Raw genomic sequence first — 18,167 nt, 5'->3', positions numbered from 1 at the left:
GACAGGCAAGTACATTTTGGACCGAGACTCATACGTTTCCATGGCAGTTTTGCACGGAGGCTATGGAGTGTTCCATCATGGGCTTCTTCAGGGGTTATTAAAAAAGAGTTCCACGTTTAGAAGTTCTCTATATCCTGGATATTGATTAAGAAAAGAACAAGTGCTTCAACACCACCATTTTTTTTAAATCAAAGTGAAACATGTCTCCAGAGCCATTTCACAGAGATCAGTTTGGGGGTCAATGAGGGACAGAGAGATGGGGTAGTTTGTTTGATACAAAAGGTGGCAAATGTCGAGCGAATGCTGAAACATCTGCATCCTTCAGTATAACACAGGAGCCTACACAGCAATTAACAAGTCTATATGCGGCTAAACAATCGTCTCCTAGGTCTAGCTTCCATGGCAGTGGCATAGATCTATTAGCATCTGTAAACTGTCAAGGCACCACTATCCAAGCAGCAGCACTGCAGGGGTTTTCCACCCCACAATCAAATACATTAAAAAGGAATGTCTACAGCTGTCCTACACCCGGGTGGAGGAGGAAAAGAGGACTTGAAGGGAGCAGCTGTCTCTTGTTCCACAAGGGACGGAAAGCAGTGTATCCTTTGCCACCCCTTCGGTCGCAAGGTATCAGAACCTTTGGCCTTGTCTACGCTGGACTTAAAAAACTTCCCCAGTTCCACCACCCCTCGGGGGAGTGCTAGCAGGCCAGTGCACTGGCATTCAATGGTGTCTTCTCTGCGCCGTCCACTCTCAGCAGGGTGCTCAAAATGCTGTTGGCCTGTCTACGTCTACACTATACTTTCACCATTGCCACGGACAGAGCTGCACCAGTGGTAGCAAGCATCAGATTTCCTGTGAAAGTCTAGCGAAGACTCTCTGGTGAGGCTCTCAGCACTGCTGATTACCCCACAGAGAACATTTTCACCTGTCCCCCCTCTAGCCACGGCTATGCAGAAACAAAAGGGAAAAACGTTGTACAGATTAAAGCATAAACCACTTTAGGCCTTGACTGCATTATACATTGCACTAGGTTAAATCAATTTACTTAGCTTGTTTTGAGCAGTTTAAGTTAATTCATTACCAAATTAAGTCAAGTCAATATAAGCCTGTTTTAAATCAGTGTAAGGGTATCTACCCAGGGCTTTAACTAAATAGTTTTAAAAAACCCAAGCGCCCCCCCCCCCTTTAAACCAATGCAACTTGTCATTCAGACATGGACTAAGTGAGATCATAGCATTTAAACATTGGTGGAAAACAGAACCAAACACAAGAAGGGTGCACAAGGAAATGCCTTTCACCAGCACAGCCAATGGCAAACTGACTCCACATCCAAGCATAGTTGTGTGTGCACAAAGGATTGATGCCACATACCCCAAAAGCACACAATCTGAGTGCACATAAAGATAGCCCCGCAGTACAGAGGACAGGCACTACCAGGGGTGAGATTAACTCATAACTGGATTAACATGCATTTGCAACAGGCCAGCCACAAAATCAATACCTGAACTGTAAACCTCAGAACCGGAAACAGATAAGTGGAAATAAGCAAGAGCTGTTTGAGAAACCCACCAAGAAATTTAAATGAAGAAACTCTTCTTCTCAGGGTCCCCAGTCAAAACTGACCACTCCTCTGAAATATTAGAAACAAACACACACCACATCATTGCAACCTGAAAGCACGTGCTTCGTAGGAATGACAGAAAACATCAAAAATGAGACAAGACAACTCAGCTTGGAGGGGATTCAAAGTATTTGGTCAGACAGGATGGCAAAAGCAAAGGTACACACACAAACACACAGGAACAGGCCCAAAGAAATTATCCCTTAGAATTGCTTGTTTCACAAGATGAAATAAAACCCTCAACAAAGAGGAAGCAGAATGGTCCTAGCAATGAATCCATCTTTCTGACACAGTTAGGACTGTCAAAAGAAAACCAAATTTCCACAATCAAGCTTAAAAAGCACCCCATCGGGAGAAACAATGTTCACTGAGCTATCTACACTGGAAGAGCCAGGATATCGTACTGTACACTGTACTCTATCTAATGCCTCAGGTATGAAAATTCTGAAAAAGAATCTGTGGAAAAAGTTCTGAAACTGTCTCCAAAGAGAAAAGGCAGCACCTTCTAGTGACACATGCTGGAAACCAGAGACTATTTTTGCCTTCACAATTTCTGGAATGATCCCAGCTTTCAGAGATCTGATCAAAGTGGCATGTTTTGGCAAAGCAAGGGACCACAATTTCACGTACATACAGTATGTAGGCAGCACATTCTGTGTACTACCATACATAAAGCAAAGGGCCCAAGCCTACAGCCCTTATTCATGCAAATAATCTTTACTCACAATTAATACAATTAGACCTGTGACTACAAGCATGAACCTCACAAATGAGCAATCCAACTCCCACATAAACTTACACTGCTCCCACAACCTTCCCCAGAAGCACTTGTTTGTATTCCTTTAAATCATAACAGTTTAGAGTATTTTCGGTGGGGGGTTGTTGGGTGTCAGATAGAGGCAGTTACCTTTTCCTTATGACCTGTGAACTCTTTGCTGCTCCTCCATACTCCCCATGGCCACTTACAGGATTTTATCAGAATAAACTAAGGACTGTATCTTAAAGGGGGTTAACCTCAAAATTTACATTTAAATTTAAAGATCTTACAAATCCTTGTACTAGAAATAGTTTCATTACATATTTAAGTGTCATTAAAGACAGCTTGAATTTAAACATTCCCTTTGCAATGTTTGCAGCATGGTGCATGAAAAGGAGAAAGCGAAACTGTCTAGAAACCAACCATAAACAGAAGTGAAATTGACACCCTTGTTTTCATTGTCAAAACTCAGAAAAATGAAAAAGCGAACAGCATAAATGGTGAGAGGTACTTTGGATTTTAAAGATTCTTTCAGTTCTAACAGTGCTTGAAGCCTGTATGCCTGCGTGCTGTGGGACAAGATAGCCCATTTCTCACTGCAGTGAGATGAAAGAAGGCAGAAAGTTGGAACCATCACTTCATTCCTTAGTTCATCAAATCTGAGCACAGTGTTTTACTAATCAACAGGTTTCAGAGTAACAGCCATGTTAGTCTGTGTTCGCAAAAAGAAAAGGAATACTTGTGGCACCTTAGAGACGAACCAATTTATTTGAGCATAAGCTTTGTCAAATGCATGTGGTGAAAATTTCCAGAGGCAGGTATAAATATGCAAGCAAGAATCAGGCTAGGGATAACAAGGTTAGTTCAATCAGGGAGGCTGAGGCCGTCTTCTAGCAGTTGAGGTGTGAACACCAAGGGAGGAGGAAACTGCTTTTGTCCTTGGCGAGCCATTCACAGTCCGTGTTTAATCCTGAGCTGATGGGGTCAAATTTGCAAATGAACTGAAACTCAGCAAAAAGAAAAGGAGTACTTGTGGCACCTTAGAGACTAACCAATTTATTTGAGCATGAGCTTTCATGAGCTACAGCTCACTTCATCCAGTTTCTCGTTGAAGTCTGGTCCTGAAGGTTTTTTTGCTGCAGGATGGCCACCTTTACATCTGCCAGTCCATGCCTACAGACAGCCCGCCAACCTGAAGCGAATACTCACCAGCAACCACATACCACACAACAGAACCACTAACCCAGGAACCTATCCTTGCAACAAAGCCCGTTGCCAACTGTGCCCACATATCTATTCAGGGGACACCATCACAGGGCCTAATCACATCAGCCACACTATCAGAAGTCACACTATCAGAGGCTCATTCACCTGCACATCTACCAATGTGATATATGCCATCATGTGCCAGCAATGCCCCTCTGCCATGTACATTGGCCAAACTGGACAGTCTCTACGTAAAAGAATAAATGGACACAAATCAGATGTCAAGAATTATAACATTCATAAACCAGTCGGAGAACACTTCAATCTCTCTAGTCACGCGATTACAGACATGAAAGTTGCGATATTACAACAGAAACACTTCATATCCAGACTCCAGAGAGAGACTGCTGAATTGGAATTGATTTGCAAATTGGATACAATTAACTTAGTCTTGAATAGAGACTGGGAGTGGCTAAGTCATTATGCAAGGAATGGCAATATACAAAAACCTGTAGGGGAACACTTGAATCTCGCTGGACACACAATAAAGCAGATGTAAAGGTGGCCATCCTGCAGCAAAAAAACCTTCGGGACCAGACTTCAATGAGAAACTGCTGAGCTTCAGTTCATTTGCAAATTTGACCCCATCAGCTCAGGATTAAACACAGTCTGTGAATGGCTCGCCAACAACAAAAGCAGTTTCCTCCTCCCTTGGTGTTCACACCTCAACTGCTAGAAGAGGGCCTCAGCCTCCCTGATTGAACTAACCTTGTTATCCCTAGCCTGATTCTTGCTTGCATATTTATACCTGCCTCTGGAAATTTCCACCACATGCATTTGAGGAAGTGGGTATTCACCCACAAAAGCTTATGCTCAAATAAATTGGTTAGTCTCTACGGTGCCACAAGTACTCCTTTTCTTTTTACTAATCAACATTGGGGCCTCAGGGCGCTCTTGTTGTTTATTTGTTTTGTAATAATGGTACATATGAAGTTCTTTAGATAGTCAAAACACCATGCAAACAAACAAATTTATAATATAATTTTAACCCAAAGTCCCTCTTAAAAATGTTTCAAGATTATATGTACGGGAGAATGTCTAATGGGCTTGGCCCATTCATAAAGTCTCAGCTCAGTAATGAACAGGCATGTGGCAATAGGTATTAATAAATAACATATGCATTAAACATATCCTTTACCTAATACTGAGCTCAACACTTTCTTCAGAATTGTAGCTCTGAACTTTGATATTTTATATGTCACAACACTAAAGTGCAAAAGCTAACTTTTTTATAGTTGCTAAACCAGTCAGGCTGCTTTGAGTTCAGGATCTTATTTTAAAAGAACTCAAACTGAAGTTCTAGATCCTCTGACTGGAGTTTAATAGATCCTCAGACAGGAACTTATTTTAATAGAACTTAGAGCTAAAGGAGCATAGGGCAACCAAAGAGCACACAGTAAGGAACACTCCTTTAGTACTGCTAGGTGCTAAAGACAGCCTTCTTTCTTCCATTTTTTGACTCCATCTGGAGTCTGCATTACTTTTGTCCCCTCATCCAAGAAAGGAATGAGTGCAGATGGTAGCCTTTCCCCATAGGCAATAACCTCAGAGTATTTCACCTATTGTATGGATTTATTTAATAAGAGGCTTGTCAATTACAAGACTCTTCATTATACAAATGGCAGACCGAGAGCACTTCGTAAAAAAATTAATGCTCAGCAGCATCTAGGAATCAGTTGCCTGCCGAGCCTGATTTCATCTGATACATGACCCCTTTAGAAAGCACAGAATTTGGCTTTATATACCACCTTTCCTGCTTTGTGTATCCCCCACACTTTGCACAGTAGTGCATCAGATTCCTGCTGGCTAAAGAGGCTGCCATTTTACACTTGGCATTCACACAAGGATTTGTTTATAACCGTGTGTTGGGAGGGATGCTGGGCAGGACGTGAGGATTATTCCATGTTCTGAGAAATGCCGCAAGATTTCCTTAGGAAGTTATTGTTGCAAATCACCTCTGAATTCAGATGACTGTGGCTCTACTTTTGGAAGTTTACTGTTCCACAAAATTTCTTTTCAAAATAGGGAAACAAAGGCTCAACATCCAAAGCCATCTGATTTCATTGGCACCTATCTCAGTTTTCAAGGAGAGGAAGTGCATCTTACATAAAAAATTCTTACAACCCACCACACTTTAGAATGTAGAGACACATCTTCCCCACCCCCTCAATTAAGCTATCTAGTCTATCTTCATTCTAAGGCAGCATAGGTCTCTTATTACACATTTATTAATACAAGGGATTCTGCCAACATTTATCTTCAGGAATAAGGGACATGTTATTCGCTTCCAACAAAAAAACAGGTTTCAGAGTAACAGCCGTGTTAGTCTGTATTCGCAAAAAGAAAAGGAGTACTTGTGGCACCTTAGAGACTAACCAAGTACTCCTTTTCTTTTAACAAAAAACCAGTCTCAGGAACTGTTCCTACCTGGTGTAGTTTTGTGCTGTTATTGCCCTGGAGCCAGTCAATATTTGTCTAATACATTCCTTACCTCTAATCCTCACAAACACAAACAGAAGATTACAATGTATATTTTGTTTACAGGTTTCAGAGTAACAGCCCTGTTAGTCTGTATTCCCAAAAAGAAAAGGAGGACTTGTAGCAACTTAGAGACTAACCAATTTATTTGAAGCATAAGCTTTCGTGAGCTTTTGCTCAAATAAAGTGGCTAGTCTCTAAGGTGCCACAAGTACTCCTTTTAATTTTGTTTACACAAGCTTCTGATAACCTGCTGGGTGTGGGTCACGTAACTCTGTGCATTTTCCATTTAGATACAACCTCTCTAAGCAAATATCTTCTACTAGGCACATGATTCCAGTTTAAGGCCCCTACACTCTCACCCGTAGCTAAGGAAGGAAAACAGACCATAAATTACAGCTGTTTGGAGGCCAGAAGACACTTAGTACAATCAAAGTAAAGTGTGACTGAAAGTGGAATATAAATAGGAATGCACAACTAAAGCCCTTGAATAGTCTTTTGTCTATGTTATAACACAATTTTAAATCCTTTTCACAATTTGCTTAAAACGTGACTTTTTCCTTTATCCATGACCCAGTTAGTTTCAATCAGCTTGAGGTCTCAGCACACAACATGTCCTCCAGTCACAGACTGCCCACTATAAACTGACTCCACAACTTACTGTTTTATGCTCGGGTTGTCTGGCGGCTGAGGCTGGATTCAGGGGGCTTGGCTGCTGCTGAAAAGACTTGGCTGCCAGACTGTTAATGCTGGAGAGAACCGCTCAGTCATGGTTTTGGAATGCTTACTTACTCCTAAGACACTACAAAGCTATTCCTCCTTCCCACCCCCCTAACATCAGTGTTTAAAAACCACCTCAGTAGTAAGCAAGGAACACTTTTTAGAACGCAGAGTTGCTGTTCAGAAAATATGGAAATGCAGTGTTAGCACTGGGACGCTGCTCCTTTAACAGGAAAATGACCAGAGGAGCACGCACACACATACAGCAAGTCAAATAGTGGGGGCATGGGGGAACCTCCACCATTTCAGTCAGCTTGGTTCAAACAAACTTCTTCTAGCATCAGCTGTAGGTGTTCTCCAGTTGACAGTGACACAGGAGACCAAGCAGCGAGCACTCCTACGCTGATTAACAAGTCACACTCTTGCTACACTCAGACAGTAGTGGCCTCTGCACACAGCTCCTCAGGGGAAGTGGGTGTACATATGCAAGAGACGGTCACGGAAAGGCTAGCCGGGATGTTTGCTCAGCTCAGCTGGCTGTTCTCCCCCACCCACAAGTCTCTCAGTGTAGCCCAGGCCCCCACCCATCCCCAGTTACTCAGCACACCCCCAAAGGAAGGGACGAACCAGCCAGGGAAGTGTTTCCTAACCGCCCTCCCTGCACCAGCTGCTGGGCTGAGACAAAGCTCAACCCAAGCAGGGCTTTGCAGGGCAGGGCAGGGCAGGGCAGGGGGATGACCCCCAAGAGAAGGGGACACAAAGGGGTAAATGAACCCCTCCCTCCAGAACAGGATAGGGGAGAGAAGGCTTTTCCCCCACACCTCACTGCTAGAACCCCACTGCACACCCACCCAACTACCCCCACCCACCCCTGTTCACCCCTACGCCAACCCCACTGACCCCCACACCCCCCAGAACAGCCCTGCCACTCCCAACTTCCTAGGGCCCCATCTCACCCCTGTAGCTCCCATAACCAAGTCATGCCCCAACTCCCCACTATGTCCCCTCTTAGCCCCCAACCCACACACGTCCCCACAACCTCCTCACCCCCAATGCCCATCATAACACCGCCTCACACACAGCCTCCACCCTGAGTGCTCCCCCCACCAGCCTCTACCCACATACCCCCTGACCCCAGACTCCCTCTGACCCCACCAGCCCCTACCCACAAACTCCCAGACCCCATAGACCCCCTCTGACCCCACCAGCCCCTACCCACAAACTCCCTGACCCCAAACCCCATAGACCCCCTCTGACCCCACCCGCCTCTACCCACATACCCCCTGACCCCAGACCCCATAGACCCCGTCTGACCCCACCCGCCTCTACCCACAAACTCCCTGACCCCAGACCCCATAGACCCCCTCTGACCCCACCCGCCTCTACCCACAAACTCCCTGACTCCAGACCCCATAGACCCCCTCTGACCCCACCCGCCTCTACCCACAAACTCCCAGACCCCATAGACCCCGTCTGACCCCACCAGCCCCTACCCACAAACTCCCAGACCCCATAGACCCCCTCTGACCCCACCCGCCTCTACCCACAAACTCCCTGACTCCAGACCCCATAGACCCCCTCTGACCCCACCAGCCCCTACCCACATACCCCCTGACCCCAGACCCCATAGACCCCCTCTGACCCCACCCGCCTCTACCCATATCTCCGCCCGGTACCTCGGCCGCGGGGCTCTCGCTGGCTCGGGCTGCTCGGGCTCCGCGGCGAGCGGGACTGAGCCGGGCAGGGCGGGGCCGCGCGGGACTGACAGCGCCGGGCCGCCCACCCCGCCGGGCCTGCTGCGGCCGCCACCGCCCCGGGGGCGGGGCGTATGGGGCGGGGGATGGCACAGGGAGGGGGGATGGCTCGGGGTGTATGGGGGAGGGGGGATGGCACAGGGAGGGGGGATGGCTCGGGGTGTATGGGGGAGGGGGGATGGCACAGGGAGGGGGGATGGCACGGGGCGTATGGGGGAGGGGGATGGCACAGGGAGGGGGGATGGCACGGGGCGTATGGGGGAGGGGGGATGGCACAGGGAGGGGGGATGGCTCGGGGCGTATGGGGGAGGGGGGATGGCACAGGGAGGGGGGATGGCTCGGGGCGTATGGGGGAGGGGGGATGGCACAGGGAGGGGGGATGGCACGGGGCGTATGGGGGAGGGGGGATGGCACAGGGAGGGGGGATGGCACGGGGTGTATGGGGGAGGGGGATGGCACAGGGAGGGGGGATGGCACGGGGTGTATGGGGGAGGGGGATGGCACAGGGAGGGGGGATGGCACGGGGTGTATGGGGGAGGGGGGATGGCACAGGGAGGGGGGATGGCACGGGGTGTATGGGGGAGGGGGATGGCACAGGGAGGGGGGATGGCACGGGGTGTATGGGGGAGGGGGGATGGCACAGGGAGGGGGGATGGCACGGGGTGTATGGGGGAGGGGGATGGCACAGGGAGGGGGGATGGCACGGGGTGTATGGGGGAGGGGGGATGGCACAGGGAGGGGGGATGGCACGGGGCGTATGGAGGTGGGGATGGCACAGGGTGTATGGGGGAGGGGGGATGGCACAGGGAGGGGGGATGGCACGGGGTGTATGGGGGGATGGCACAGGGAGGGGGGATGGCACGGGGTGTATGGGGGAGGGGGGATGGCACAGGGAGGGGGGATGGCACAGGGTGTATGGGGGAGGGTGGATGGCACAGGGAGGGGGGATGGCACGGGGTGTATGGGGGAGGGGGGATGGCACAGGGAGGGGGGATGGCACAGGGTGTATGGGGGAGGGGGGATGGCACAGGGAGGGGGGATGGCTCGGGGCATATGGAGGAGGGGAGGGGGATGGCACAAGGTGGAGGATGGGGAGGGAGATGACATGGGGGAGGGGGATGGGGAGGAGGTGCAGAGGCAAGGGCTGACACAGGGTGTTGGCAGCAGGAGCTGGGAGATTAGGTACAGGCCTGGAAATGGGGAGAGGGGCTGGAGGTAGAGACTGGGACCTGGGGGCTGGTACAGGGTCAGAGGGGAAGTGCAAAAGGAGCTGTAGGAACAAGAATTCCCCCCCCCCGCCCCCCACCGCACACACACAAACTGGTGCTCACTCCTGCCCCCTCCCTGGACCCCCGCAGCTCTAGGGGGTCTCTGGGGACCAACCTCTGTATGGGGAATTGTCAATGAAGCTTTAACTCCCCACTTCCAACCCCAGAACCTGGCAGCTTGTGTGGTGCACTGCTGCCCTGCTCATCTAGGAGTGTGTTACCCAAGTGTTAGTGACTCCAGCATTCACCAGCCAGGGGAGAATCTTTAAAATACCCTTTGAACTGGAGACAGGTGAAACGGGCGGAGCGCTGGTCCAGGCTTGTAAAACCCCGTGGGTTGGGTTTTCATTCTGCAGAACCTTGGGGTTTGGGATCCCTGTCCCAATTGCACATCTGGAGAGCTCCAATAAGGGGTTCTAGCTGCACCCAGCTCCCGGAGAACAGAGGATTTCCCCTATCTGTGGATTGCACCAGCAGGAAAAATACCCCTCCTGTGTAATTGGGTACTCAGAAATTAGAGCTAGGATGTCACTTAATGGGACAGGGTTGGGATTAGCATGAGGGGCTGATCTTAACATCTCGCTGACTATTTCCTCTGTTCCCAGGGAATGCACTTGCTGCTACTTCCCTTCACAGTGAACTTTTCCCATGTTCTAAATTATTATTTAATTGCCAGTCTTAATAACAGGCCTCCAAAAACCTTCCAAAAAGCATATCTGGGCCAACACTTTTCAATAGGAAAGATGCAGTTCTGTTCCTTTCTCCTTAATCCCCCACCCCCCAACACACATACCTCCTCATTAATACTTTCAAGCCTTGGCATTTTGGCAAGATATAGCAGCAGGCCAAGACACAGGATAGATGTGGGTTTTGGTAGAGGCTTGTGTATTTATAAATCGCTGCAACTCCTCAGCCCGAAACAGCTGCTCTGTTCTCCAGTTTCAGTTCGTAATGCCCAGTGCCCATCTTGGAAAGGGTTTTTCTAAGTAGGCAACATTAGCTGCAGCAGCTTCCCGAAGCCAGGATGGCAAATGCCTGTTTTCTAGCCTGACAGAAACCCCTCAGCGACCTTGTCGTCCTCTGCACGGTCTGGCATGGAAGGGTTGTGCCCAAGCAGCTGAACTCACACGCAGAATGGTTACTGGAGCATTTTGTGCACACGGCAGGTGAAACTAGACAATCACGACGCTCGTGAATGAGCTCACACAGGAAAATGATACAGGACAAAAACACCCTGTCACCAGTGGGTGAACACTTTTCACAATGCACTCACTCTCTGACCAATCAGCCCTCATCCTCAAAGGAAACTGGTGTAACGCTTTCAAAAATGAGCTCAGGAGTTTAAATTCATAACTTTGCTAGACACTAAAAATCCTGGTCTTAATAAAGACACGGGATTTATAGTTTATTACAACAATCGGTAACCCACAACCCTTCCTTTTTGCCCCAGGACTGCAGAGGTGTTAACGGGCCATTCTACCTTGAATGGTCCCTTACAATATATGCTAACTACTGGGGCTAAACAATCTGTGCCACCCAGCATTTAGCTGGGATGCTGGAAGTACCTTTTCCAGGCCTGACAACCAGAGCTCTGTGGCAATGTCAACAGTGGCAATTAAAGGACAAAAAGAAAAGGAGTACTTGTGGCACCTTAGAGACTAACCAATTTATTTGAGCATGAGCTTTCGTGAGCTACAGCTCACTTCATCAGATGTTGAAGTGAGCTGTAGCTCACGAAAGCTCATGCTCAAATAAATTGGTTAGTCTCTAAGGTGCCACAAGTACTCCTTTTCTTTTTGCGAATACAGACTAACACGGCTGTTCCTCTGAAACCTGTAATTAAAGGACAAAACTTTTCTCTTTCAGAGGCGTTAACCCCTCCTGCCCCAGAGACAAAAAGTTTTGCCGGGGCCCGTGCCAGTGCGAAACGCCACTTGTTGGGAGTGGAAGTTTTTCGTGGGCAGCAGAGCCAACGATCAGCGGCTACGCTGCGCGACTTTTAGCGGCACGGCTGTGCGACAGAACCATATTGCTCAAAGCTGTGAGTGTCGACAGAGCCTGTGTGGCTCAAAAGCTCATCTCTCACCCACAGAAGTGGTCCAGTAAAAATATTGTCTTAGCTTCCTCATCTATCTGTCAGCCATTGTGCTAGGTCCTAGCCAAACAGTAAATGACACCACCTGCCCTGAAGGCCTTACGATAGCCAGTCTGTGTAGTATGGTCGGTAGCCAGTTGTGCCTAGTAGTCTGTCTCATATCTATTAGGTAGCCTGTGTCATGCTGCTAGTAGCCAGGCTATCAAATAGCTCATCCCTTCCATATGGCTAGTAGCTAGGATAGAGCGTCTAGGAACTAGTCTGCTGTGGCCCCTAGCCAGTTGACCTGAGATTTAAGGCTTTGGTGAAATAGAAACGCAAAAAACATAATTGTCAAATGTATTCCTTGTTGGGAAAACCTCGAGCAATTCATATTTCGTTCACGAGACACAAGTGAACACACACAGAGGCAGAGTCATACGAACCTCACACACACACTCATGCTTGCACACACCCCTATGAAGCTAACACCACCATCCTTAGCCACAGGAGACAGCAAGCATTCTTGCAGCTGTGCAACAGGCAAGGACTGTGATTTACAAACATAAACATGACCCGCAAGGCAGGAATCAGGAAACTGACAAGGTCAGGCTCTGCTGGCTGTGGCATTTCCTGTCTTTATAGCCATCCACAGCAGCAAGACGACTATGAGGCCTTATTTTATGCTATTTATTTATTCCTGAGGGTAGGAGTTTCGTGCTGCATCAAATGACAAGGGACTGGATGAAGCGGGAGCAGAAGGTGATGTAAGCCGCTGCAAAGCGGATACAGCGCAGACCGAACCTGGCCGATCTTCCTGAGCAATCGTTTCATCTTTCAGCAAGAGCTCGGTCTCAAGGGAGAGGAAGAATTCTTACTGATTAAAAGAAAGGATTAGACCTTTACTGTAAGTGAATAAAAACAGTGTTCACCCCTACAGTCACTAGAGCCATCAACTGTCAGGACAGAAGCTGATCTCCACCTGAGTGGGGTGCAGCTCCCATGGGATAGTGATCAGCTTTATTGGTCATTGCTGCGGTCAGGATAGGAGGCTGGCTGGCCCATTGGTCTCTTCCAGCACAATGGGAAATGGGACATTGTAATGGAAGTACAATGACCGAGGCACTGAACTGGAATCGAGAGTACTGGGCATTATTCCAACCTCAGCCTTCTGCTCCATGTGCAATCACCAGTCTGTCCTCAGTTTCTTCATCTGTAAACTGGTGGTGACGCTGCTGACACACCTTTGTCGACTACTTTGCGCATGGCGTGTGAAAAACGTTCTACAAACACAGAGCTCTGGATTTACTTGGTTGCGGCTGCCTCCATGGTTTTGTGATTCCAGATTTCAGGACTGATGATAACTAGAGCCTGCAGTTATGTCGGGCAGTGCTGAGAGCAAAGCTGGTTAGATCATTTCCATCCATGGCGAGCAGAGGAAAACAACATGGGGACATTTTCCTGATTTCTTTTTTCTCACCACCTAGAGAACCACTCCGGGCATTTTCATCAGCATCCAGCACGTTGCTCAGGTATGGCTCAGTTATGATTTCCCATCACACAGGGATTTGTCAAGAAAGGAAGGGTAAGTCAAAGCGTATCCATGGTCCTGCTTGAAAGTCCCAGCTGCAGGCCGTGAGTCAGCTAGGAGGGAAAGCCAGCCCCGGACTCTGGTTCAGACCCACCACAGCCTATAAACCCTTTGCTATTTTAAAGGCGTTTGGCCTCAGAGACAATTGTTCTTAATTTACTGGGCTTCGGATTTGGAGTTGGCTCCAAAGGAAACATTTCCATATAAAAAAAGGGAAACAAGGAGGAAGTTTTAACTTCAACTCCTTCCCAGGTTTCCTTTCCTTTATACAGCCCCCAGCCTGTGCTCCAGAAAAACAAGTGTCCTGTTCTCTTCAGAAGTAGTGTCTAGTCTCATGCCTTTCCCCCTGCAAACAATGAGCGCGTTTGTGTGCCGGAGAGAGTGTGTATGTGCCTAGATAACACTTGGATACAGGGGAGGGAGAAAGCAAACACAGGAGGGCCGCAGGAAAGGAACCAAACAGGGATGATTTCAGCAGTTATCCAGATCTATACAAATTCCCTGGAATGGCTCACAGTTTCCAGCTTGTGGCTTCTGCTTCTTCCTGCCACCCAGGAAGCACAAACACTGCTGGGAAGAGGGAGTCCTGTTCCCAGGACTGGGGTCTGAGATCACCTGGGGCCTCCTGCTAACAGACAGAGAAGCCCTGGCATCTCCAGTGAAAATGACACCACACATAAACCTGGTTTCCATTGAGAGGCTCCTGGGAACTGGGTGCCCAAGTACCATGCACCCATCGAGGTGCTATGTCCATATACCACCCAACAGAAAATCCACTTCTCCCCATCCAGGATGTCTTCAGAGCGATGGGAGTCAATATTAAATCCCTCCCCCCCCCCCACTTCCCCCAGCTCCTGTTGACACATGGTCTCTGCCTCCAGTATCTCATCTTCAAGACAAAAGAGGGATGGAGTTGGGCAGGGATGGCTCCCAAGCTTCTCCGCTATACACTGTCTTTTTCCTGAAGATGAGATCCTGGAGGCAGAAATCGAGCATGCTGCTTTTCATTGTCCCTTGCTCCCAGATGGACTCACATTCTCTCCACCAACCAGAGATCTATGGAGTTTAATGTTCTGCTGATGTCTTTGTACCAGCTGGGTGGGTCTTTCACGCTGCAGATTAGTCACTGCATAATTAAAGCGTTTGCTTCTTTCAGCACGGTCCCACTTGTGATTACTCTAATCTTGCTATTCAGACTATTTATGCTTTGCTCACCCTGTCACCCTGACCAGAGGCAGCTGCTTACACAGGAGTTACTGTGGCCACCAGGAATTTTCTGAGGGCCAGCATCACATCGCTGCCGCATGCATTGCAAAGTGACAACATGCCATGGCGTGGCCGGAGAGGGGCTGTTATCCTGTTGATACTGATACCTGTGCCAAGCAGTTTTCTTTCTCTGGGGGTGGGAGATCACCTCTACCAGTGGTCCCACGTCTGTGGCTTCCCCAGGCTCGTGCCAGTGGCAGGGTTTACTTGCTAGTACACAGCGTTGATTGTGCCAGCCATTAATCCTGCCCATCTGCCAGGCAGCACTGGTAGTGCGCAATGCTCCCGTCTCCGGCTCTCCCTCCAGTGGCAGCCCAGGACGGACGTGGTGCTCACACCCACACATCACCTTGTACCTGTTGCCTGTGAATTTGGTGCTGCTGAAAAGTGCTGGATCAATGGAGGCTTCTGTTAGCCTCCAGGACTGAGATGGCCCAGGCAGAGTGGGGCAAGCTTCCCTCACACTGCCCTCCGCACTGCACCCTGCAGCCCTGGACGAGAAAGGAGCAGTCTTGAACTTTGCTGGGTAGCCCAGGCGGCTAGTGCCCCTCACACGGGTGGCTGCTGTAATGTGGACACCTGGCCCCAGGTTACCATGCTCAAGTCCAGCAACTCAATTCCCAAAGGCCGGCAGCTGGCCCTCCAATGGCCCAGGCTGTCATTCACCCCTGCCCTGTTCTGAGCGGGATGTCTCTGCAGGTAAAGTCCGGCACGAATTAGCAGGGATCTCCAGGATGGATCTCCTCGTCTTTGGAAAGCGGAGAGAGCAGAAATAAATTCCAGTGTCCAGCACAGAGGAGGGCAAGGGTGGGAGCAGCGAGTGAAATACAGTGCAACAGGATATTTCCCTTGGGCTTTGCTTACCTTGTTATTTCCCTTCCACTTCCATCTCCTGAACTTCTTGAGCCCTGGAGAGTATCCTTCTGCATTTTTATGAGAGTCAACTGCCTGGAACGGTGCTGCTCCCCAGACAAATGGGGCAGCATGAGGAATCTCACACTGTGGGCTGTGAGATTTACTCAAACATGAACCTCTGTTAAATAAAAAGAAAAGGAGGACTTGTGGCACCTTAGAGACTAACCAATTTATTTGAGCATAAGCGTTCGTGAGCTACAGCTCATGCATCCGATGAAGTGAGCTGTAGCTCACGAAAGCTCATGCTCAAATAAATTGGTTAGTCTCTAAGGTGCCACAAGTCCTCCTTTTCTTTGTACTTGTAGAGTTAACACGGCACCACTCCCCTCCTATGGATGCAGGTATACTGGTACAGAGGTGTTTCATGTTGGTATTGCTACTCCTGTATAGGAAGGGGAATGACTGTACCAACGTAAGGCAGCTTGATAGTAGAATAACTGCATCCATACAAGGTCTTGTGCCACTAACTGTTTTGGCAAAAAATCACCCCCTTACTGAAAGAGTTATATCAATCCAACAACTGTGTGCAAGCCAGGCCTTTCGCCCTCAGCATCACCATTCCCGTCTGCCAGGCTCTTTCTCATTAAATGTTCGGCCTCAGTGTTGCATTAGACACAGAAGCCAGGTTGGTGCCCCCACCATGCATCATTCCCACTGCGTTGCCAAGGTGGAGTGTTTTGCTGACAGTTTCTGCAGTTCAGGGTGTGCTTTAATGTAGACAACAAATGCGCTGGGGCTGAACTAACATTGCTCTGGGAACCTTTAACTTCTGAACATCCTGAGCTGTGGGTGTTTCCGCGCCCTGCCTTAGCCATGCATTCATTGAATATTACAAGAGACGCAGTAGTAGTGCTCAGGGCCAACACAGTTAGTGCTGTTCCACCCCACTGCCAGCTGCTAACAGAGCCTGTCCCCACTTCCTCTGCCTAGCATCGGCCCCGCCCTGGCTTTGGAGAGGTGAATCCCTGCACACGTGCCTTTCCATTGGCAGCAGGCCTGATTCTCCACTGCTCTGCACCTTCTGTCGGCATTTGTACCTGTGCAAAATCCTGGCATTCTGATTCAGTACTGGTGCAAAGGACAATGCCTGGTGCTGGGCTATAGTGAATGAGGCCCAGTGATTGGAGCCAGGGACCCCTGAGCTCTGTTGCCAGCTCTGTGGCAGAGCAGCTGTGCAATCCTGGGAGAGTCACCACCTCTGTTTCAGTTTCCCCATTTATTTAATGGGATAAGACCTGCCTCATGCTGGGCTGTGGCAAGACCTGTTTGTAAAGTAAGCTGCAATTCATCTCCCACTCGCCCTTCCCCAACCTTTGGCTGAGGGCTTGTCTACAAGCAGTTTAACTAAAGGCATGGTTTTAAACCAGTGCAAAGGCTGTGTGGACTCTATTATTTCAGTTTAAAGCAGGCTTGGCTTATTGTGGTTTAGTTTAAGTCCATTGGGACAGGCTTAAGCTAAAAGAAAATAAGCCACTCAAACCTAATAAGAGGGCCCACACAGGCTTTGCAACAATTTAACCAGACTGCTTCAAATGAATCAGTGCAGGTTTGTGTGTAGACAAGGCAGGAGGGCTCAGCTCCTGCAAGTGCCCACGCAATTCTAATTGTTTGATGATTTTGGGGGGACATTTTCAGTTGATTTCTGTTTGAAAATGTAAAAAGAAACTTAAAAAGTCATGTTATAAAGCGGTCCAAACCCAATGGTAACGGAGCCTCCCACGCGGGCTGGGGCCGGACAGACCCCGCTCCGCCCGGGTCCCCCTGCCCCGGGCTTGGGGCTTCCTTCCCGTCCGGACACCAGGTCAACCCGGAGCCTCCCCCACGGGCTGGGGCCGGACGGACCACGCTCCGCCTGGGTCCCCCTGCCCCGGGCTCGGGGCTTCCTTCCCGTCCGGACACCAGGTCAACCCGGAGCCTCCCCCGCGGGCTGGGGCCGGACGGACCCCTGTTTTCAGACCAGGGGAAGGACAGGCAGGTGGAGCCAACATGGGGTGACCAGCTAGCACCCCACAGCCTGCCAGCAAGGGGGTGGGGAGCACTGCTTGGGAGCCAGGGCGCAAGCACATGGCTGGGGCAGGGTCCCTGCAGTGGCAGCATACAGCCCGTGCTGGGAAGCACGAGGAGCAGGCTCGGGAGTGCCCCAAGAGACGAATACGTTTTCCTTGTAAAGGCTCTTCTGATCCTAATGAATAGCCCATTAGCCAGATGTCAATCAGAGCCTGCCAGAAGCCTGGACTCCATCTAGCCCATTGATTTTGGCCGTGGGCTCTCCTTCAGAAAGTTTCTCTCAGTCAGATTCAGAGGCAGGAGCGGTGAGGGTGTTGTACTAAACACCACGGCTGCCCTCTAGTGCCCCGCTGCACACCACACAGAGCTGCACTCCTGGTTCCTTACCTGGCACCTGCCCACCATGTTCTAGCTCACACAAGGTGGGCGAAGCACCAGGCTGACTGT

General features: G+C 49.5%; 1 protein-coding gene across 2 annotated transcripts in view; it reads right to left on the bottom strand.

Annotated features, from left to right (window-relative positions):
- Positions 1–8,621, bottom strand: part of RHOC (ras homolog family member C) — a 33,612-nt gene extending 24,991 nt beyond the window's left edge. The window contains exon 1 of one of the 2 annotated variants that reach the window (XM_073320365.1): positions 8,522–8,621. The gene's annotated coding sequence lies outside the window, so the exon portion shown is untranslated. Of the gene's footprint in view, positions 1–6,786; positions 6,875–8,521 lie in introns of those variants that run through there. The other variant, XM_073320366.1, reaches the window with a different exon arrangement.
- Positions 8,622–18,167: the final 9,546 nt, after the last annotated feature.

The sequence above is a fragment of the Lepidochelys kempii genome, chromosome 21, assembly GCF_965140265.1.
Source record: "Lepidochelys kempii isolate rLepKem1 chromosome 21, rLepKem1.hap2, whole genome shotgun sequence".
Taxonomy (NCBI): Eukaryota; Metazoa; Chordata; order Testudines; family Cheloniidae; genus Lepidochelys; species Lepidochelys kempii.
This window is presented reverse-complemented; position numbering and strand designations above follow the sequence as displayed.